General features: G+C 33.8%; 1 pseudogene across 1 annotated transcript in view; it reads right to left on the bottom strand.

Annotated features, from left to right (window-relative positions):
- Nucleotides 1–6,004: 6,004 nt before the first annotated feature.
- Nucleotides 6,005–23,489, bottom strand: part of LOC118204832 (organic cation transporter protein-like) — a 58,014-nt pseudogene continuing 40,529 nt past the window's right edge. The window contains exons 11-13 of the transcript XR_015041655.1: nucleotides 11,516–11,697; nucleotides 9,738–9,877; nucleotides 6,005–7,653 (exon numbers count right to left, since the gene is read on the bottom strand). The product of XR_015041655.1 is annotated as an organic cation transporter protein-like (transcript). The remainder of the gene's footprint in view (nucleotides 7,654–9,737; nucleotides 9,878–11,515; nucleotides 11,698–23,489) is intronic.

The raw sequence follows: 23,489 nt of genomic DNA, 5'->3' as shown, positions 1-23,489 counted from the left end.
CTCTACCATGTCAGAGTCTTCTTTCTGTCTATTAACAGAACAATGGAAACTGCATGTTGCTCCCGTTGTTTCCCGTAGTTTCCCCCAGACGCAGGATAATCGATTCCGCTCTTGATTGATGTCTTATCTAAATTTCTCACTTTTGTAAAAGGCTGGTCAATGGTTGAAGAAAAATTCAGATGACAACACTTGGCAGCTAAGCTGTAATTCTGTATAGTTAATGGAAGTTGTGAAAATCATTTAATCGCATGAAGTTATTTTCTTCCAGAAATAAAGAAGTCAAAAATACTTTTTGCCGGGAAATAAAAAAATATATTGATTTTTTGATATGGGAATATCATTTTATTAAATGCTTTTTGTTGTGTCGATCTCACTTTTCTGACAGTCACGTCAGTACAAGCCCACGAAATTCACCGGGGCAAGGAGTGCAAGATTGCGCCTGTCGTTGGCAAGAGCCTTGAGCACTATACAATTTCAGTTCCGCCCCCTAATTTTGACGCACAGCAACCCGAGGGGGGACGGGTACGAGGGTCTTCCCCTCCTTCCCTACCCACAACCTCTCGAGAAGACTTTCGCCTCACCACATATTTAGAGTGCACCAATGCTGCACAGACACTATACATTTACAAACATTCGTGCCTTCTTCGGTATTTAAACCCGAACCCGGGTATGACAGTCAGCGTAGCTAACCACTATCCCCATGGGGTGGCTGAATGCTTTGGAAGAATTGATTAAAAATTTATTGTCAGCCTATGCTTCCGTATTTTGATATTATCTCTGTTTGGTCTTGTGAGAAACGTATATCGATGTGTTGTAACTTACAGCAGGATAGTCATGTTTTGCAGTATTGTTCACTGCGAGCGAAAGTACCTGGTACATTTAATCGTAGCGGGTGAACAAAGCTTAGAATTGGTAAATTAAACTGACTGGCATGTTATAGATTTTCATCATTAACGCTGAAGTTGTATTTGTATTAAAAGCAAACCTTCATCTGATCACTACTGCTGAAACTTTTGTTATCCTGCTGTGTCATTTATTTTAATTTAGTAATATATAGTTTATGAATGTAACAGAGTATCAATAAAGTTTCAGCGGCAGTAAAATGGCAATAAGATGAAATACTTATTCATTAATACGCAGCTTTTGTTGATAATATTAATATTATTTTGAAATATAATATAGAACTTTATAAAGATTAGTAATTTGTAAGTTTTTATGTTCTAAATAAAAGCAGACTTAATAAAGGAATTCTCTAAATGCACTTTTTACACTTTTATGCACTGCATTTTTTTTACACTTTTTATGCACTGAAACTAATGTGTAATAGTAAAAAAATTCTGAAATGATATATGCGTAGCAGTTTACAGCGTTTATTTCCAATTTTTGATCTTAATTAAGCCGTAAATTTATTAGAAGGAAGCAAATAATAAAAAAATAGATATGTTTGTATACTTCTTGATGAATCACATGTTTCATTCTTAGAATTCGAATTTTTGTTACATTCACATATCAGGTTTCGTTTGTTATAAAATTTAATAAAGCATTTCTCTAAAGACCGCGAAAGAAACAGATATTATTGATTATATAAATTTTCGAATCTGATTTCTTAATGAGTTCAAGTTTCAACACATGACAATGCTTAATTACAGCACCCTTTAAATGCTGAGATGCAATGTAAAAAATTTTATTTTTTAATAATTTTTAAGAAATGATTTCAAATAGCTTTAATATTGTTTCTCAAAATGAAATGAAAATCGCTGAACACTGGTAGTTCGGACCGAGGTTCGAATCCCGCCAACGGGCTGGCTGCATGGGCCTTTTCGTGGTTTTCCCCATGTGTAACGTGTATGAGAGCCAGTTTCCCTTAGAAAGTCCTCCACGAAGGCATCCCTCTCCTTAGGCAGATAGCCCTAGTATGCTTTGCCGTATTCTCAATACACCAAAATGAAATGTGCATTTTCGTAGTATCAGACGATGTTTAGACATTTTTTAAAGTTCATCCCATTTAAATGGAGGAAAAAACATGTTTGTGATTACGGAAGTTTCCTGAAAGCACCAAATTTATCTCTTCTATAGAATTTCTGTATTTAATTAACCTATGGAAAATTTGTTACCAAGGTAAATCTTGAAACAAAAGCCCACAAGATTAGCACGCTTTATCAGGTGCGGGATGTGAAATGAAAGTGATAGATAAATTACATTGTTGTTGAGAATCACCTTTCAATCAAAATATATCTATTTATAATACTCAAATAAGTAGCAAGCTACACTGCACAAAAAATGCATTTAGTATTCAGAGGAATGGTCAGTTATTAAAATAATTTTTTAATGATTTTATCATTTTATATTTGGAGAATTTTTTAATGATGAATTAGATTAATTAAATGTTTTATCACATCATTACATTGCCATAGAAATATTTACTATTTTACTTCTAGGTTGAAATCAGAAGCCTTCATAAATTTTGTAACTTTTATTTTACACTTCAAATTTCGACGTCACAGTTTGAGCGATTGAGAATGCCATTTGGTAACTAAACATGACGGTCGTTTTGATAAGAGAGTATTAAAAAAATTCTGCGAATGCATTTTTGGTACTTCCTTAATTAATGCGGCTATCGAGGCTGAAGCTTAATTAAACTTCATTCTTAAACAAACATTTCAGATTTAGCAACAAACTTTGCTAAATCTGAAATGTGCATTTAATATAAAAGGCCTCTGTATTTGTACCAGATTTTTAAAGCCAATTATGCCAATTTTTATACAAATTTTGAAAACCTAATTTTTATCAATTAGTTTTCTATCAGGTATAATCATTTCCATTTTTCACAGAACTCTGACCAAAATTCGCTCGTCCCCACAATTTTCGCTAACATTTAAAATTGTAGCAGCAACTGCGTATGAGTCCAAAACAAAACCAAACGTTCTAAAACAATGCTTAATTCATAATAATGTTTTCATAATTTTCAGTGTCAATTTTTTGTATATTCTGAATAAAAAATACGTTAAAGACTTCTCTATTATATTCTTTTGTCATTCATGCCTACATAACTTCTTTATAAATTTCTTACTTATGCAGCACATTTTCATCGATATTAAACTGATAACGATAATGAAATTCGTGGAAAATTCCTATACTTTGGGGTAACCACAAATATAGTAAGGGACTTACTATCCAGTCTATAGTAAGAGTTGCCGGTGATCCCACCTTGTTGCACCAGTCGCATCCGCAGAATTTTGAAGGAAACCTTTATTTATTAAATGATCCCACATAATTTTTTCCGTACTTATATCGGCAGTACAAATTAACTTATTCATTTTACCGGATTAAAAACCTCCGATTTTACTGGAAGCTCTGTTTCGAACGTTACGAGTACCAACTCATAATGTTCTAATTTATTATTGTTTTATCGGCTATATCCAGTCCTTCTTTTTCCCATTCTCAGAGGTTAATCCATTTGACCTGTCGTGAATAAACCTAAATACAATCACAGATGAGATTCTACAACCCACGAACGTTTCCTTTCGAATGGATATTCTCTTGTCACAGTTTTCCCCATTGCATCAATTTTGTTTGTCCGTTTTCAAACAAAGCACCATATCTTGTCCCTTAATACTTACTTTTTTATGGTAAAATCCCTTAACTTTGAAAATAATCTTTTGCTTGCTTTTCAGTAAAACGCAAGGGCTATTTTTTCCAATGCAAGGAAATGCAATTTACCAGTAACAGTTAATTTACATCCTTGTTCATAAAACAAAAGATGGCTTGCCGAGAGCCAATCGGGATTGCATCAAACGAAAAAGCAGATATTATGAGTGTGTTGTAAAGTCATGCTTGTCCAAAACTGGCGCTAAACCACGCTGCTGGATGGCAGTTTCACGATCGACGGCTCTGGCCAAGAAAAATAACGAACAAAAAGATTTCCGTTACAGGTGAAGAAAAGCAATATTTGCTCGCCTCTTGTTATCAGAATACACTTTACATAAAAATCAAGCAAATTTTGTAAAACTTCATTGTAATAAGAGAATATTAATTCCTTTCACAATTATGAGAATCATTTAAAAATGATTTTGAATTGTAAAACATTATAAATTGAAAATGTGTACGGCCCACCAGCTATGAAATAAGAGCTCTTTTTAAGTTTTTGAAAGTGAGAAATGCTCGACTTTGGAAAATTTATCATCAGATAAGTGAAACGTACAGAGGGAAATAAATGAAGGTATGAGGCGAAAGTGAGTGAGGATTTTTAACGAAAGAAGGGGAAAAATGGCCACGTCAAGAAGCGCCTGTCGTTGAGGTCGTTTGAAAGGGTAATTCACATTTCTGATATGTCAATGCATTTTCAAAACATTTCATAATCTTTATTACACGAAATTTTCACTAAACATTTGCTCTACAAAAACCTATGCTCGCGATGCTTGCCGAAACATTAACAGATGTTTACTTTGCAATACTATGCGACAGAAAGAAGTGAGTTTTTGAAACGGATTGTCACAGGCCATGAAATGTGAATTTGCTGCGAGATACCTAAAACGGAACAACTGTCACTGGAATGGCTACATGCTGGATCCGCGAATCCCAAGAAAAAAAGGCCACCTCTTCCTTCCAGAAAAATCATGTGCACTGTGTTTTGGGACTTTTCAAGGAATTTTGTTAGCGGACTGGATGGAACGGCACACAACAATCAACTCTACAGCACACTGCGAACTTTGAAGAAATTACTACGCGCGATACTGAACAAAAGGCTTCGACTACTGACTTCTGGTATCAAGTTCGAGCATGACAATGCAATTTCCATTTGTTTTCTCACCTCATTTTCTTGCCGACCAGCACTTTGCAAGTCATGATTTAATTAGGAAGAACGTTCAGAACTGGTTCAGGTCGCAGGCGGCTGAATTCTACGAAACGGGTATGCTGTATTTAGTGCCAAGATTTAGATGCTGCATTCATTTAGTGCTACGGTATTGCAGTTAGTGCCATCTGGCTTAATTAGCATAGTGAAAGTAGTTTAAGAGTGTGTAAATTTTTCTGTAATAAAATACAAATGAAAACAAATTGCTAATACTTTTTAACACCCAAACGGTACTCACGTTTTCGATCAGCTTTTGGACTTTTGCAGAATTCGTTATAAATTATTTGAAAATTTTTAATAAGATAAAATGCTTAAATTTTCGTGTAAGAAATACATAAATTTCATTTAATTCAGAGTCTCTGCATTAAATCCAGCCTTTTGCGTTACATAACAAGTATAGTGAAATAATATTCAAAATATCAACCTAAAACTCTTTATAAATTTTATGTAATCTTACTTTAAATTGAATTTTTCAAGCTTTTTAAAATTTTATTAAAAGGAGTCACAATACAATAATCTAGCAATAATCGGGTTTTTTCCGTTACAGGATAGTACGAGCCAAATATTCTTCCAAGAAATATATACCCTTTACATTTCCAGTCAGAAAATAAACCTCATAATCGACTCGGGGCTCATTTCAACAATGTCTATGATCTGCTGCCAGCAACTAATGTGGGTCAAATGTGGTAGCCTGTTTGTATCGCATCAGCTGTAGCTATCCGGTGATATCGTTGCGAATAAGCGGGAAAAATGAACATTAATCCAATTATTTTCCATCTTATACTTTCAGTTATTTTATGCTGAAGTGCTTACAATGATTCTCCTACGATTTTAAGTACTTCTCTGCTGTTTTTAAATGAAAACAGATTGTTGTCTACACGACTAAAGAACGTCAGTTTCGTTGTCCCCCATGTGCACAGCAATACGTTTTCACTTAAAAAAATCAGAAAATTGCACCAATTCAATTGCGCATAAATTTGGCATTACAGGCATTAAATATTATTTGTATTTCTTTATTATAAAAATGTATTATATACTCAAAAAATAGATTTTTTATTACTTTTCATAAAGCTTTATGTATCGTTAGGATTGCCAAGTTTTCTAAATATAAGAAATATGTCTCATAGGTTTATTTTATTTAAAAAAATAGAATGGCATATTTTAAAAACATTTTATTGTCAATATTTATTTAAAATACAAAAACACTGTTATAAGAGATTTATTTGGATTACATCAAAGCACCTGAAAGCAACGTGCCTAAGAGGAGGGATACTTTCATCGAAAGCTTCTTAGGAAATTGGCCCCTATCCCTGCGTTACACATAAGGAAAACCAGAAAAATTCACACGCATCTAGTTCATTTGTTATGAATTCGAGATAAAGTTGATTTACCACAGTTGACGAATTTTACTACTCGGTCGCTGGTGAGCTATTTCATCATTTAAAATTAAACTGGCCGCCTTTATGGACATTTAAGGGCGTTCTGAAAAACTTAACTTAACCAAATCCGGTAGCAGCGCATAGTTTCATATTTTGAATTTTAGCATAAAATATAATTTTAATAATATTTTGAGGACATTCAATTCTGAATATTTTGGTAATCTTCTAAAAAACTGCGATAAAAACAAATAAAACGTTTAAGCATTAAAAACTCTTGCAACTAAATTTGCTAAGAAATTACTGCTGATTGTGTTGTATTCAAAATTCCATTTAGTTCCGTAAAGGTTAGCATTATTAGATGTATTCTGGAACTTTATGAATCTCACAAAATCCGTTCAGAAAAAATCATTTTTATTTCCTTGTGACAGCGACCACCGCATTAGCCTTTGATGATATTTAATGGGCACGTTAGAAAATGGATTATTTAGTTTTTACTGAATTTGAAGCTTAAGCACATTGGCTGCTGAATAATTTCTTAGCTTTAGTACGATTCACTGGATCGTTCAATAGACGTTTGCTTTCTATTCCACGTAATTTAAATTTTTGTTGAATCAACCATACCTAATTAATGTTTTCGTCTACACTATACACATCATATAAATTTTGGGCTAATCGATTGAATCCAATTAGAATTGTGTTTTTAGTCTCCATAATGTTTCGATGTTTTATTCTAAACGAATGTGTCATCATCCGGAATGATTATAAAAGAATTATTTGATGAGACTATTATCATTCAATCGATTTTATCAAAACATAAGGCTTTTAAACCAGTTATACTTTAAGTAAACATTCTATAGATTTATGAATTTAGCACGGTGTGACGTTAATACGTATCAGAAAATATTAGACGATCATTTTCAAATAGCAAATAATAAGACGCACTTTAAACTATGCAGCGATAAATGATAATTATTATTGTACTCGATGTATCTTGTTTACTAGTGTACAAAAATAATACTCCTATAGATTTATAAAATATGAATTTTAAGTACTAAATATGGTGAAATTTCATTCTTTAAGTAATACAACCATAAAATAAACATAATTTCCAATGAAGATAATGTTGTATTTTAATTTTCTGAATCTTTCGAATTGAAACGCAAATAACACAAGATGGAAAGATGATCATTTTTTGAAATGCAGGTCCTTGAAACTTTCATGAATTACTTCGCAATAAATTGAAAGTGGTATCAGTTTATAAAGTCAGATTTTTTATTTTCTATGCTTCTCATCGCTTTAAAATTAAGCCTTCTCTTCTTTCCGAAGGAAGGTTAGTTGTTTTGTGGGGTATTTTTCGTTACTTCTCTATGCTGGGTTTCCTCATGAGCTTCGTTGTCGGAAGAAAGTTGCAATTTCTGCTTCCTGCAAGAAACGAAATATATGTTAAAAGCAAATTTCACTTGGAATTTTTTATTTTACTCCATTAGGAAGTAGTTCTCACTATTAGGGAGGATATCTGTCTACAGAATGTATGAAAGTTAAGAACAGGTTTTAGCAAGAAATACTGTTACAAAAGCAGTTATGCTGTTTCATGGAGTTACACACAAGTTCTTACATTGTCAGAGGACCTACATAACTAAAGAGTATATGAGACAAATATCTTAAATCATTGCAATCTTTTCTAAAGATGAGTGAAGGAAAGACTGGACGACTTCCATTCTTCTAATCTTCATTTCGTGTCGAGTTATAGTTTACATGTTTAATTCGGGGCTAGAAGCAAAAACCAGAAATAGTTTATAAGCAAAAATTCCTTGGTAATAAATTTTGACTTCGACAGTGCTTTCGAAATAATCATCATTATAAATGCACACTGGTGGTATGCTCCGGTCTGTCGCCTACGTGAAGAAAATTATTTAAGAAACCCATTTTATTGAACACACGTGCAGTTATAATTTATCATCTTCAATTTAGATACTTTATAACCCACTAAAAACACTTATCTGCGATATTATCCCCATGCATTCATTAAATTTCTTTCTTGCTTTTGCAGTAAAAAATTGCTAATTAATACAAAAATATAAATTATTTAGCAAGATAAGATATTTCCTCGTAATTTCCTCTTTTCTTCTTGTGCTCAAAATTATTACCCGAAAGTTCACCTAAAACGCAAATCTGCGACGTTATCATCATGAAGTGATTTATAGGTACTTTACTTTTCACCATGACATTTGGTGCGACGATGTTTTAAAACCACGAAGTTGTTTCACCGGGTTTTTTTTAACTCGGTATTCTAAAACTACATTCTTCTTGCTTCATTTTTTCTCACGAGGGACGACGATGTTTTTTTGACGATGCTTTCCCTTGCGTCCTTTCTCTGCAACGTTTTCGTCTGCTATGTCTTCCGCGGGCTTCAGCTTAGAGAACGAAAAACATTCCGACTAACTACAGATATCCTACTATATTCTAACGCGTAAGAAAAAGAATTGTGTGGGTGAAACTGAAGTTGCAAACGCATAATTTCTTCAAACCAAAAAAAAAAAAAAAAAAAAAAAAAAAAAAAAAAAAAACCGTTAAATCCATCATCATAGCCATTGGGGAAAATTTTTGTTCAGTTGTCGAATCTTTCCCTAAATTTTCACAATTCTTCCTCCTTTAACATACTCATCTGATTTGGCTTTTTAACTTCCCTCACTCCCAAGTTCAAAATTCATATCAAAAGTTATCATCTAGAGGCAAGCAGGTATGTATTTTTTGACTATAAAAGTTTAAAGTGAAATTTCACGTACTAATTTGCGAGCACGAGAAGAAATGAAGAATTATGTTATTCAATATTTCATATTTTTATATTAATTAATAAATTTTTACTGTAAAAAAAGAAACAAATCATCAGCGTCGTAGACATTTATTTTCTGGTTAAAAGTTTTAAATGAACTTTTTCGTAATAATTTGTGAGCGCAAGAAGAAATGAAGAATCTTCTTATTCTATAATTCCCATTTTTATATTAATTAGTAATATTTTAGTGTAAAAGCAAGAAGGAAACTTAAGCATTTAAAATCTGGAAATTAGTAAAATTAATGCTACGTAGAGATCATAGAGTTTTAAAATTATACATCTTACTATTTCAAATCTTGATCTCTACTGTTTCATGATGCTAAACATGATCTCTATTGTTTCATGAAGATCTACTAATACATCTTTATAAAAGATTTTTATTAAATGCTCTGAACAGTCAACATCTCTGAATAATTATAATAATGAATAACTCTGAATAATTATCAACATATGTTTAAAATTCTATGAGCTACTTATAGTACATAGCGTTCACTTTTACTAATTTACAGAATTCTGCATGGTTAAAGTTCGTCTTTGCTTCCTCAGCAATAATTTATTAGCTGTACATTTCTAGCAATGCTAATGGATTATAAAGGTAATCTAGAATGATTCGACCAGTTCAACTTATTTGATATAAACTTTCATTACTTTCACAGAGCGAAAACGTTCTTACCTTGAAAACATTTCGCCTTCTTCCAAAGTGTCGGGAAGTTTCTCCCCTTTAGTTTCGGGAAGCAAAAGTAGCAGTAAACCACTAATAATAGACAAAGCTCCTGGAACCAGAAGAGGCACAAGAGGATGTGTAACATCACCCTAGAAAAGAAATTTCATCTATGTTACTCGAAAATTATTTTATCTCTTCGTATACGGGGTGAGTCAAAAATTAGTTAGTTTTAAAAGAAAAATTTTATATTTGAAAAACACTTGCGTTTTAACCAGATAGCAGGGAACTGACGACAATAATTGTGCCAGATCTCTTATATACCACACATAAATTACCCGGAAGTCCAACTGAATATTTCATGAGCTCAGTTTTGGAATTTTCGAAAAGCTGATGAAATGGGAATTTCATTCACCACTTTTGGATTCTTTGAGAAGTGGATTAACATTTTATTCTTTATGTGAATCCCAAATATCAGAAAATGTTTTTTTATGAATACGAAATTAAGACGACGAACTCAAAAGGTCGTTTATATTATAGGGACTGGAAATTTCATATTAAGGTCCATCAGTTCAGAAATTTTAATTTTTAGTTAGTTCGTAGGGCATTGTAGAAAGCGCACTCGCCTGTTTAAACATTGTTATGAAGAACTCAAACGATGTATAAAATTTTTTCATAAGGATATGATAATTGTAAAAAAATTGCTTACAGTGATTTGCGATTCATTATGCTAGAACAATACATAGCGGAAGATATCGTTTGCCCAATATAATTATATAAATGCTTATAGCGATGAAAACTGCCACTGAATTTTTTGTCTATTCACTGCTGTTTATTAACTAAAGCGAAATCCCACATGAAAGGCCATTTTTAGGGAATACTGATAATTCTGGAAGAGGTAATGAGGGAATGAAATAGTATTCCTTGCACTTGGACTGACCTTGTTCAGCATTCAGTGACTCCGTGAAATGTGCCAGAGAACACATAACTTTAGTACAAAATATAGAAAAATCTAAAGAATCATCAACTTGATTCCTTCCAATCTCATTTTCGTTTCAACTTTAGATCTAAATTTTTTAGACTCATGGTGTGCTTAATAGCTAAATTATCTAAAAGTTTATCTTGTGTGAATCAAATAAACTCTGTTGCGAATGGTGTATAGGGTACCTATTATTTTAAATAGTTATTTTTATTAGATCTCCATCATTTCTCTCTTCCATTTCCCTACCAGAATGTAAATTAATGTGGTAGTATTTATCGTGAGATTTTCGGATTGTAAGACAAAACATGTTTCTGCCTCTTGAGTTCACGTTTCTAGATTAATTGGATCATATAAGACAATATTCTTCGGTTGCATTGCAGTTGCTGATATTTAAATTATTACGCTGGTGAGATGTTTGGAGCCAACTTCACGTTAAATTATTTATGTATCCCTTGGCTACTAAGCTTAAATTTGAATATACTGTAACTTTAAACTATATAGCCGGAAGTAGTTGGCTAATTTACATGCACGATTCGTGCATTTATATTCATAATTCTGATTTAATGAAAAGATTTGACAAATCTTTTTATTTATCGAAAAGATTTGTCAAATCTTTTCGAGACTCTGTAGTTCTGTCCGGACATTGCGATAATTCCCTTAATGTCTCTTAGGAGTTTAATACTATTTTATGCTACCAAAACAAGTCAAATTTTAGGAGTTTGATCATACTGAAAGTAAATGCTATACTTACGGGATCTGCGCACCAGCTAAATGATTAAATATTGTTAAATAAAGGAAATGGACTGACCAACTGTCGGATGAAAGGTGCTCCCATTGCTCCTATTCGAGCACAGCTGGAACTTGATCCTAAACCCACATTTCGAACCACAGTTGGAAAAATCTCAGCAGTGAAAATGAAAACAATGTCAAAGGAAGCGGCATTAAAAAACTTGCCAGCCATTGCGAAGGTAATTGTTAGCCATGTCATGTCTAGAATAGATAACGAAAGACATTGTTATGCACAGCAAACTTTAATTTAAATATTTTTATTCACAGGTATGATTTGAAAATATTATTAGCTGCGCTCAAATTTCTATAACTTTATCACCCAGAATTAAGAATAGATAGGAATATTTATAGCATTTTGAGCAATAAAATTACGAAATGAAAAGAATGATATAAATAAAAAATATGATGTGGATCCCTCATGACTTCCTTGTACGGCCTATTAAATTATACACATTTGTTCTCCCCTTCATTTAAATGTATTTCCTGGAATTATTTTACTTCTTCATAGATAATCTGGAAGATACATACATCCGTAAATAAGTACTTACAGACGTCATAAAAAATTCCATTATAAATCTATTTTACAGTCCGTTTTAGAAAAAAGTATCCTTTATTTGGTCCGTGCGTACAGATGTCAGGCAAAAAAATATCGTCCAAATGAATTCGAGTATGGTCAAAATGCATATTTCCATTGGTTCTCTCTTTGTTTCCTTATAGTACTTCTTTGTACGTTGTGTTGCTGTGATCTGTCTCATTCATCTGGCATTAACTTCTGAATTTTATCCTGAGTCGGAACGCAGGATTTCTTGTTATGGGCCTAGGGCACCTTATAGGTAACTGTACGACTTTGTACAGTTTCTATTCGATTTTGGTGAATAATTTCTCAAATTCTAAGTCTAAAAGCTTATCATCCTTGTTTCCCAACCTCCAAACTATTCAAGAGAGCATTCGGTCCTCCAAGTATTTTAAGTGACACTATGCAACAAAAACACTATACACATACAAAAACATTCAGTCTGTCCCTTGGATTCTAGCTTGAGACTATAATGACAGCTAGCAACACTAGCCACTATATCAATCAGAACGACACAAAAAATTTAATGTGTGCTGATGATTAATTAGAAGAATTATCAGTAATTAAGTATATGTCTGTATGTGAAATTTAAGAAATGACTGGGCATCAGACCAATAATTCGAAATGTAGTCACTTCCAGATGAACCAGCAGTAGATTGGCAAGGTCCTTCCTAAAATGCAGTAAAGTTCATAGAACGATGAAGAAACAACTACCACTATTAACCTGAAGAAACATTATCTGTGTAAAATATAACAGGAAAATCAAAAGCTTGACATAACATCAATGACAGCATATTATTTCACAAAATTATGGAGTCGTTTATATTCGCAACAGCACAAAATTTAATTATGAAGAATCTGGAATGTTTAAACATTAATTTAAAACTTCCCTTTAAATTTAAATTGCACATTTGTAAGAATAAACTAAGAGTAAACCATTAATATTCTGTTTCACATTGATTCCTATAGAAATAAGAGTGATATAAACAAAAATATCATTAAAATAACCAAAACGTAACTTGACATAAAAGTATAACAAACAAGGATGAAAATTTTAGTGACCCCAGTATCACCTAGTCCAGCAATGTCAAAGAGTTGTTGCTACTAGAAAGGTCGGTCAAAAGGTAATGCTAGCTGCACTGTAGTTCGCAAATCGTAAGCACTAGAAAAATTAAATTTTGGAGGTAGATGCATTTGTCCTTCACAGCTTAACCTGTACCTAATTTTTATTTCCTGTTGCTGGAAGTATGCCACCTCAAATGATCAACATGATATCCTATTACGCCAATGGTGCAATGATCGAATTCCTCTACAGACCCGAGGGTAACTGAGCAACATCAAATCTCAGTAAGTGTTTCCAGTCTATGGTAAAAATACAATGAACCTAATTAATGATTGTCGATGGCTTCAAATGTTTTAATGCGGCTACTGCAACAACCAGGACCAACCACGTTCAGGTAGTCTGTAAGCCCACACAGCTAATAGAAAAACAACATTAACTCAACGATTTATCCAAAATGCATCACCACAAAACAGACCATGGAGCACACGAGTATAAACAAGTATAGCAAAGAACCTTTGTCAGTGCTTATCCAACGATTTAGATATTTGTGCAACATTTGTGCTCGTTGATTATAACAACATTATAATGACATCTGTGCTGGCTGTGTTCCATGGCTGTTGACAAGGGAAATTATGCAGATCAAAAAGAACGAGTCCGGCGATCTTCCTCAAAGCTTCCCTTGGAAAATCTAGAGTTTCTATATGGAGTCATCACGTGTAATGAAACAGGACTGGTACATTTCGATCCTGAGGGCAGAAGGTCATTGATGTTGAATGAACTGGACGTGCATTTTTATCATGGAAACACAAATGTCTAAAAACCAAATGGGTTTTTAGACTTTTTTGCTAATGAGAACTTCATTTTATTGATAGATTTAAAGGAAGCTATGAAATTATTTTATTTGCAGCACTTTGAAAGGATAGGGCTTAATTTAGGAATAAATGGCAGAAAAATGGATGAAACTGAAGTATTATTTATTTAATTAGAATCAGTTGTCTACCTAAACTAATTGTCTATTACTTTGAAAATTCCTCTTATTTCAAAATGTCACATGTAAACAAAGCTGTGGATTGAAGTATACTATGCTTTCGCGCTTTCCAAAGAGAAATATTCCTATTCTATAATTCAAAATTGTGAAAGGCATGACATTAAATATATAATAATAAACAGCCTAATATGATATTAATAAGCAACATTATCAATAGGAAAAGGAAAACCGATAGTCATTACTTCTACTTGGAAAGAACATACCGAACGAATACCCAAAAAATGGTACATACTGCTTCCACTGTTTTTAAAGTTAAATCGTTTGTATAAGAGAAAAATTCGCTGACGCAGAAATCAATTGGAAAGTCTTTAAATACATCTGTAGCAACAATAACTGAAATAATGAACCAAGTCGTACAGTTTAAAAATGCTAAAGCACATGTTCACAATTCATAAAATCCTATATGGAAATTGTTTAGCAGGACACAAATGGAAATACATTGTGACCCTTGATGAAGCATGAATTTACCTAAATGGCTGTAAAAACAGCGTCTATTTATTAACGAAAACGAAGAGAAACAGTGCATACACCTGATTCCGTTAATGCAAAGAAATTTTCAGTGAGGTGTTTATAATTGTCACAGGATTATCTTAAAATGGGAAATTAAAAAATAAGAAAAGTGGAGAAAGATGCTAATATAAACTTAAAGTACTATCAAGAGAAAGTTCTGAGAACAATATATGCAGATGAAATTCCATTTTTTATCCCTATGGAAATAATGAAACTTCATCAAAACAAAACCACAAGTCATACTTCGAAATGTACCACTACATTCATTGAAAAAAAAAAAAGACTGATATAGATACCATACACATCTTTTCAACGTACTCCAGCAAAGTTCCCAGACGCTTCCCCTATGGAATGTTGTTCCTTTGGTCTCTTAAAATGAGCTCTTTCTAAGCGGAAACCCACCATGATTGATGGACTCTGGAAAGTAGTGGAAGAGAAATGGAAATCAATACCTCTGGATATCTTACAAAAACCCTTCTATCACGGAAATCAAGATGCAGTTGTCAAAAAAAGGGCCTTTGTATCAAACATTTAAAAATTACTACTCACATTTTAAAAATTAATAAAACGGCCCCCGAAATCTTTTTGGAAATGCCTAAATATCCTCTATAGCAGGGATGGACAAGCTCCTTGATAGTCCGAGCCATTTTTCAAAATTTGAAATTTTTCGCGAGCCGCAATTAAATACGTATTTAAAAGGTATGCAAAAAAGGTATTAAACATTTCATTACATTTATTGAAAACATATAAATAAAAGAACAAAATATGTGTATTGAATTTAAATATTAAATATTAAACACATTTATTTTACTTCTCTAGATAACTCTTTAAAATTTGGTGAAAAATTGGTGAGAGCACTTCTCAGTAATTCTTTGAGATGCTGGTTAGTTAATACTGATCGGTGTTTGGATTTCACGAATTTTAAAGTGGAATAAAATGATTCACATAAGTACGTTGCTCCGAATATTGAAATAATTCGACAAGCAGCCTTTTTTAATTCAGGATACTTCGATTCTGGTACAAATTTCCAAAATTCAGTAATCGGCGTCGATTTGTATTTTAACTGTAGAGCTTGATCTTCCATCTCTATTAATTCTAATTCTCCAGATGCTTTTCGGGTCATAATTATATCGTAGATAGAAAACTCACCTTGAATCATGTTAATTTTAAGTGGATTCAGAAAAAAATCAAGAGACGATGGACGGAAATGAAATTTGTTACAACGTTTCACTTAGTCTTTCATATTTGTTGTCCGTAATTTAAAAGACATTTTGAAACACATACGGAACGATAATAATTTTTTAAATATGATAACTCAAAAACTAAAAGGGAACTAGGTACATTTATCGAGAGCCACAAATAATCCTTTAAAGAGCCGCAGGTTAGCCACCCCTGCTTAATATTATTAATACTATAAAGCTTATAGTATATAGTATTAATAAATTAGCTTATACTTTATAGTATTAATAAATTAATACTATAAAGTATTAATACTATAATATTTAAATAGAGCTTTTTGTATGTAATCGGTACAATATTAGAAAATTCTTCAGTTCCCCTATTACTTTTCTTAGAATATGTAAATTAGTTTCAATGGTTTAAGTCGGATTCTCTTTAAACTTTAGAAATTAAGTAGTAGGTGCTAACATTTAAAGCAGATAATTGAAAACTGCTTTGCAACAAAATGCCTTGGTAACAGTTACACCATGTGAAAACAATGTCGTTTGAATCCATAAAAGACATGGACGGCATAAAATAAAGAAAAAAAATATGTTTCTTTCCTCCCTTTTTAGCTTCTTTCCTTAAACAGATAGTATTTTAATTAAAGAAAATAATCAAAGATTGGTAAGAGCAATTGTTAGATTTTTTTTCGCATCTAGGGTTAATCAAATCTTTTGCATACTTCGTAAAAGGTACATCATGACATCGTTGGAGAGAGAAGACCGTAAACTGACGCTGAAAGACATCGAAAGGACGCAGAGGATCTTTATTCAAAAGGGGGCTCCAAGCGCAGCAAAACAGTTAGAAGCACTGCAATAAAGGTTATAATAGTTGAATGCGATGCAGTATATTCATGCTTAACATAAAATCGGCATTGAGCTAATGTGGAATCATAGATAATTCCTCTTGTAAGTCCACTCACAACAGCAGAATCGTTGCTGGCGGTTGGCGACGTGCTGCCAGGCGTCTTTCGAAAACGTTCTATATGTGTGCGATTGTCATGACGTGATGACCACGCATGCGCAGTTTAGGCGAACGGCCTGCAACGCCTCTCTCTCATGAGACTTACTAGAGAAGAGTAGTTAGTAGGTAGTAGCGAAGTAACGAAGGAAACGTGTTGCATGTCAGCTTGGATGCAAAATACGCAGTTATACTTCTGTGTTAATCGTTTGTACTTATTATTTTTATTTGTGTGTTAATAAAGTTTTGTGCCGTTAAAATTGCTGTTTTATGCAACGCCCACAATATGTCTACGGTAACGGTAAACCATTTTAACGTCTACGGTAGGAATTAAATACATATCCAGAATCTACACGCCCAAGAAGAAGGATATGACAGTGGTGTCAGAACAGGAGGATATGTCATTCTGCAAAGTTCACGGATAAATGCGTAAGTGAGTCTTCAGAAAGGTAAGAAATTTGTTCAATTTATTTTGTGGTAAAGTGGAATTCAAGGTTACAAAAATGGCTGAAGAGCTAACGAAATCTAAGAAAGAACGGAAAGTTATTCGTTCAGCCATTACTAAAGTAACAAATGCTATTGAATCATTAATTGCAGCCGGTAACCTTGAAGACCTTGAAGAATCTCTGGAAATTTTAAAAGTAAAAGCTATTTCTTTGAGAGCGTTAGACGAAAAAATTAAAACTTTGACTGATGTTAATGACATTGAAACCGAAGTCGAAAGTGCCTTGGAATACGAAGAAAAAATTGCGAAATGGAGCTTTAGAGGCACAAAATTATTGAAAGAAAAAAGAAATAGCAATAATTCGCTAGTTTCTAATGGTTCTTCTAATGATAGTAACAATTTATCTATTTCTGGTGTCGCTAAAAGTTCTGATTATAATGTTAAATTGCCAAAGATTATGATTGATAAATTTTATGGGAATGCTGAAATGTGGCAGACATTTTACAATTCTTTTGACACGGCAATAAATCAAAACGAAAAACTATCTAAAGTAGATAAGTTTAATTACTTGCTTAGCCTGTTAGGCGGTGCAGCTTTAAAAACAATAGAAGGCTTTTCTTTATCTCCAGAAAACTACGATGAAGCTTTTAAAATTCTCAAAGAGAGATATGGTCGAAAAGATCTTATTAATTCTTACATGCATAAACTTTTAAATTTACGGCCTGTCCGATGTTCTAATGACATTAATTCTTTGAGGGAATTATATGATACCTGCAACGTACAAATAAGGTCACTAAATTCGATAGAGGTCAAGACCGAATCGTATGGAAAGTTACTATACCCTTTGTTAATGAAATGCATACCTCAGGATATAACGCTTGATTTTGCTCGTCAAAACGCAGATGAGGAAACTTTTAATGTCGACAACCTCATGAAATTTCTAAAACGGGAAATTGAAAGTCACGAACGAACTTCATTAAATTTATTTTATTCTAAGAGTCACGCTAATTCTCTTGGAAGGCATTCTCAACCAAATGAAAAGAGAAACAACTTCCACACTCGAAATTCATTCAACGCCAACAAATTTGGCGCCAGCTATTCTCCTAACGTAAGCAAAATTGCAGTTTTTCGAACTTTCCCTTGCTTATTTTGCGAAAGCGAAAATCATGCTTCGGAAAAATGCGTTATGTCTCCGGAAGAAAGAAAAAAGAGTTCAAGGGCTTCTAATCGGTGCTTTCTTTGTTTCGAAAGGAACTGTAGAATAAAAAATTGCCCTTCTCAATTAAAATGTTCAAAATGTAATTCTAAGTATCATAATATATTGTTGCATGAAGGTAAGGAAAGGGTTGCTAAAGAAGAAATTAAGAATAGTTCTAACGCCGTAACTGCGAAGATTTCTTCTAAATATTTTACTGCGAATCAAGAAGTTAAAGAATTAATAGATGACTTGCCAACCGTTAAACTTATACGTGATGGTAAATTAATTAATGCAGTAGCAGATACAGGCACGCAATTAACCGTTGTCAAGGCCAACATTGTACCAGAAAAATACCGTACACCACATGGAAGTGTTATCCTCACGTCAGCTTTCGGACAAGCTTTGAAAGCTCCTCTCATTAACCTACCTTTAGTAATATATTCTGAAAATGATAAATTTATGTCACCTATTTTTATAACATGTGCAATGGTGGATAAGTTATGTAATGATTTACTCTTGTCGTTAAGTGCTTTTAATGAGTTAAGGGGAGATGATAAAAGAAAGTTTAATTTTGAATGTAGAAATGTAAACATTACTACTGATAGTTTCGGTGAAATGCCTTTTCATGAAACTGAAAAATTTGACAAAATACTTAACCATGATAGGGAAAACCTAATTAATGAAAAATGTAATGAAACTGTTAAGAAGATAATAGAATGTTGTGCTCTTGTATATGAAGATACAGGTAAGGATGATTCCAAAGGTAGCACGAGACACGATCAATGTGTTTCGGATTCAGAACTGTTTCGAGTGCAACAAATGAATGACCCATCTTTAACATGCTGGCAAAATGTTAAGAACGGAAGTAATAACTTTATTGTTATTGACAACTTTTTGTATCATAAAGATAAAGTTCTAGGAGAAAGAGTTTACCAGTTAGTCGTTCCCAAAGAAAGAAGAAAACAAATTTTGGACTTAGCTCATTCTAGCTTATGGGGAAGTCACCTGCGAACCAAGAAGACAGCCGAACGTTTGAGATATTCGTTCTATTGGCCTGAAATCAAGAAAGATGTTAATGAATACTGCAGTGCTTGTACTTCTTGTCAAGTTCAAGCGAAAAAGCGTCCCTTTGATGAAGTTCCGATTACGCCAGTAACATGTCCTAAAGAACCATTCCAGGTAATTAATGTGGATATCCTAGGACCTGTAGAGCCGAGCTGTAGAGGTTACAAATATATTCTGTGTGCTGTTGATCAATGTACAAGGTGGCCCGAAGCGGTGCCATTGAAGAATTTGAATGCCAAAGCAACATGCGATGCATTGTTGCAAATTTTTTCACGCACAGGAATTCCTCAGATTGTTGCTTCAGATCAAGGAACTAATTTTACTGCTTAGTTGACTCAAGAGTTTTTGAAAAGGATCGGATCTTCCCCGAGGTTCTCGACTCCTTATCATCCAAGTTCAAATGGCCTGGTAGAAAGATTTAATGCTGTTTTAAAGGGAATGATACCTCATACCATTAGAGAACATTCCAAAGATTGGGAGAAACATCTACCGTACTTACTTTGGGCTTATCGAGAAGTTCCTAATGCTACGACTGGTGTTAGTCCTTTTCAAATGCTTTATGGAAGACGTCCTAATGGCCCTTTGTCTATTTTGAAAACGTCATGGACTAATGAAACTCTTGTTCCTCATGGACAGTTAAGTTTTCAGTTACCGATTATCTGAATGATTTGAAGACGAAATTGGGAAAAGCTGCTGAATACGCAGGACTTACAGATGTTGGAAAGCAACAAGCTTATGCATTCTACCGTAACCGAAAGACTCGTTATAAAGAATTCAAGGAAGGTGACAGGGTCATAGTTTTAATACCTGATAGCCAAAACAAAGTTTATGCCAGATGGACGGGACCTGCTACGATCATCAAAAAGCATACTGATTATAGTTACATAGTACAAATGCCTGACAATTCCTCGAAGCACGTTCACGCAAACAATATACGAGAGTTCAATACCGCTGTGAATAATGTCGGTGTGATATATGATACAGATATTGATTTCGGCGAAGTTGAAAACGTTCCAAGAATTGCTCCACGGAATGCAAAAGAACACTATTCTAATGAAGAATGTGATTTTACACACCTTGAACCGCATAAGAAGAAATAACTTATGGAAATTTTTAAAATGTATAAGAACCTAAGAACTGGTATTCCGAAAATCGCCAATGTGAGAGAACAAAGCATCAAACTGAAACCTAGCAGTATGCCAAGAAAGAAGAAACCGTATCGAATATCTGAAGTTCTAAGAAATGAAGTTGATTGTCAAATAGATAAGCTTTTACAGCTAAAGCTAATCGTTGAATCAGAAAGTGAATATGTGCATCCAGTAGTTTATGTGTCAACAAAATGGAACCGAAACATTATGTGTAGACTAAAAGACTATGCTGAGTTTATTGATGACGTGACTTAAAATGACATGATTATATTTCCCAGTGAGTGAAGCATGACTGACGTTGTGAACTGAATATGAACTATAAGACATTTTGACTGTTTAGTTTGAACATTTTCTTTCAGCTAAAATGCTAAATTTTTTTTCATAACGTTATGTAATAGGTTTATAGATTTAGCTAGGGTTTGCTAAAGTATTATGTTTTATTTTAAATGATTGATTTGTATTGTCTCGTTTTATATGATAACTGCTTATATGATTATGATTATGTGAAGGATTTAAGTTTGAAAAGTTAAGTGAATGTTACATCTTTTTAAGTGAATAAGATTACTGAATTTATGTTGAAGTAATTTTAATTTAAAATGGTAAGAATTGGTTAATTAAGTTCGAAAATTTCATGAATGTTATTTTATTTTTTATGTGGATTTGACAGGTCATTAAAAGACGCAATCAAATCTTTTCGAGGGGAGGTGTCATGACGTGATGACCACGCATGCGCAGTTTAGGCGAACGGCCTGCAACGCCTCTCTCTCATGAGACTTACTACAGAAGAGTAGTTAGTACGTAGTAGCGAAGTAACGAAGGAAACGTGTTGCATGTCAGCTTGGATGCAAAATACGCAGTTATACTTGTGTGTTAATCGTTTGTACTTATTATTTTTATTTGTGTGTTAATAAAGTTTATGCTTTATGCCGTTAAAATGGCTGTTTTATGCAACGCCAACAATACGATACGTCTACGGTAGGAATTAAATACATATCCAGAATCTACACGCCCAAGAAGAAGGATATGACAGGTTCAAAGGAATGCAGGCTAGTCCCTGAGGTGAATACCTTGATGCTCCATCATTTGAGTGACACATATGACAAAGGGTAGCGTTGCCGTATGATAAGAGGAACTGAATGGTCCACTGCACCCTTAAAAGACTCATATGAGGATAAAGATTCTTGATGTAATAATCGTCATCAGGGGCTGAACAGCCTTGAAATATGTAAAGAGTTTTGTACTGTCACAAAGCATCATGTCTTCGCAGTCTTCTGTTGAAGGGATGCTAGCGATCTTCCTTTGTCTCTCCAAATGTTTAGATATCATCATATCTACAGGCATTTTCATTCCTTGTGTTCTCACATCCAGTAAATAATGTCTGCGATAGGTAGGTAGGTAGGTAAATGAGGGAAGACGGGGACACCTTGTGACTACCAGTTTTAAGTAGGTATATGTCCCTCATTCTCCACTACCTAGAGGCAGTGCTTCCCTTAGAGCATTTAACGATACCCCATCGGGAATTAACTCAGAAATGACGATTACACTTAAACTCTGACAGGTAAATGCCAAAGGCATACAAAGCGAACAGACCGCCCGCGTGCAGTCTCGTTGGTGATACGTATGATACTGTGTAGTACATATGATATTGTGTAATAGTGTCTTTCATATGTCATGGGATTTTACCTACTGTATATCATCGACTCTTTTCGGCTGCTAAACAACATACTGTAGTGGTTGCTTTTGGACGACCAATATTATACCTTCTGTTAATTAAATGGAAGAGAAAAATGCTAATGTAAAATTTTAAACGAGTCGAAAAGCAAGCTTAGATTACAATTATCTTTCCTTTTTTCTTAAACTTCAGAAAGTTATTCTCACCTTTCGAAATGCCACCTAAGCTAGTTACTTAATGCCATAATCTATTGTGAAATGTTCGGCCACTCAAGTAACACCTCATCCTTCTTTTAATTTCTAAATTATTTGACCTCGGGTAAGGTCATTCAGATACTGTCTAAAGAAGTGTCTCCTGACATTGCAACTGCAACTTGATATCGTTCAGTACGATGTACACTGTACCATAGCTTGCTCTGGAACGCTGATTGCTTTGTATCCACTTTATAGCCACATTCATGCTTTATATCCATCCTATACGCCTAGAATTCCTCATGGGTACTCTTGCCAGACGCCAAGCTTTGACTGGGACAGTCCCGGTTTTCAGACAAAATCCTGGTGTACCGGCCGGTTCACTTCACGTCCCGGTAAAAATTAAATTTGATTTTATAGATGTCTAAAAGTAACTAACTGTGAATGATTATTTAGGATAATTACTTTGGCATTTATTTTTGTACTGTATGAAAAGTGAAAACTATAGAAGAGCGACGGTCTGCTATAAAATATTTTCATCGTATCGTCTTGTCTCGGCCAATCGTGACCATGCGCGATGCGAGAGTCTCTCCGGGCGAGTCCACTATTGGGTACTAAGGGATGTAGATTCAGAGGCAGAAGAGATTTTGCTGCACGCTACACCCCCTCGTGTGCAATAACATTGGACTCGCCCACCTCGGCGCTAGCTTCTTACTATAGAGATAATTGTCAGTGTGCTAGTCTGTTTTATTTATGTTCTAAGTTAAAGTTTATACGTTTTCTGTTAAAATGCCAAAACGGTAGTGTAAATTCGTAGATTTTTTTCGGGGGGGAAGAAGGCATGCACTGTTAATCAAGACGATAGAGTTAAATGTTCACATTGTAATTCTAAGTTTTT

This window comes from Stegodyphus dumicola, chromosome 6, assembly GCF_044657685.1.
Source record: "Stegodyphus dumicola isolate Sdum_Otavi_A_Nest chromosome 6, ASM4465768v1".
NCBI lineage: Eukaryota > Metazoa > Arthropoda > Arachnida > Araneae > Eresidae > Stegodyphus > Stegodyphus dumicola.
Note: the sequence above shows the minus strand (reverse complement) of the source record. Positions and strands in the feature narration are given on the sequence as shown.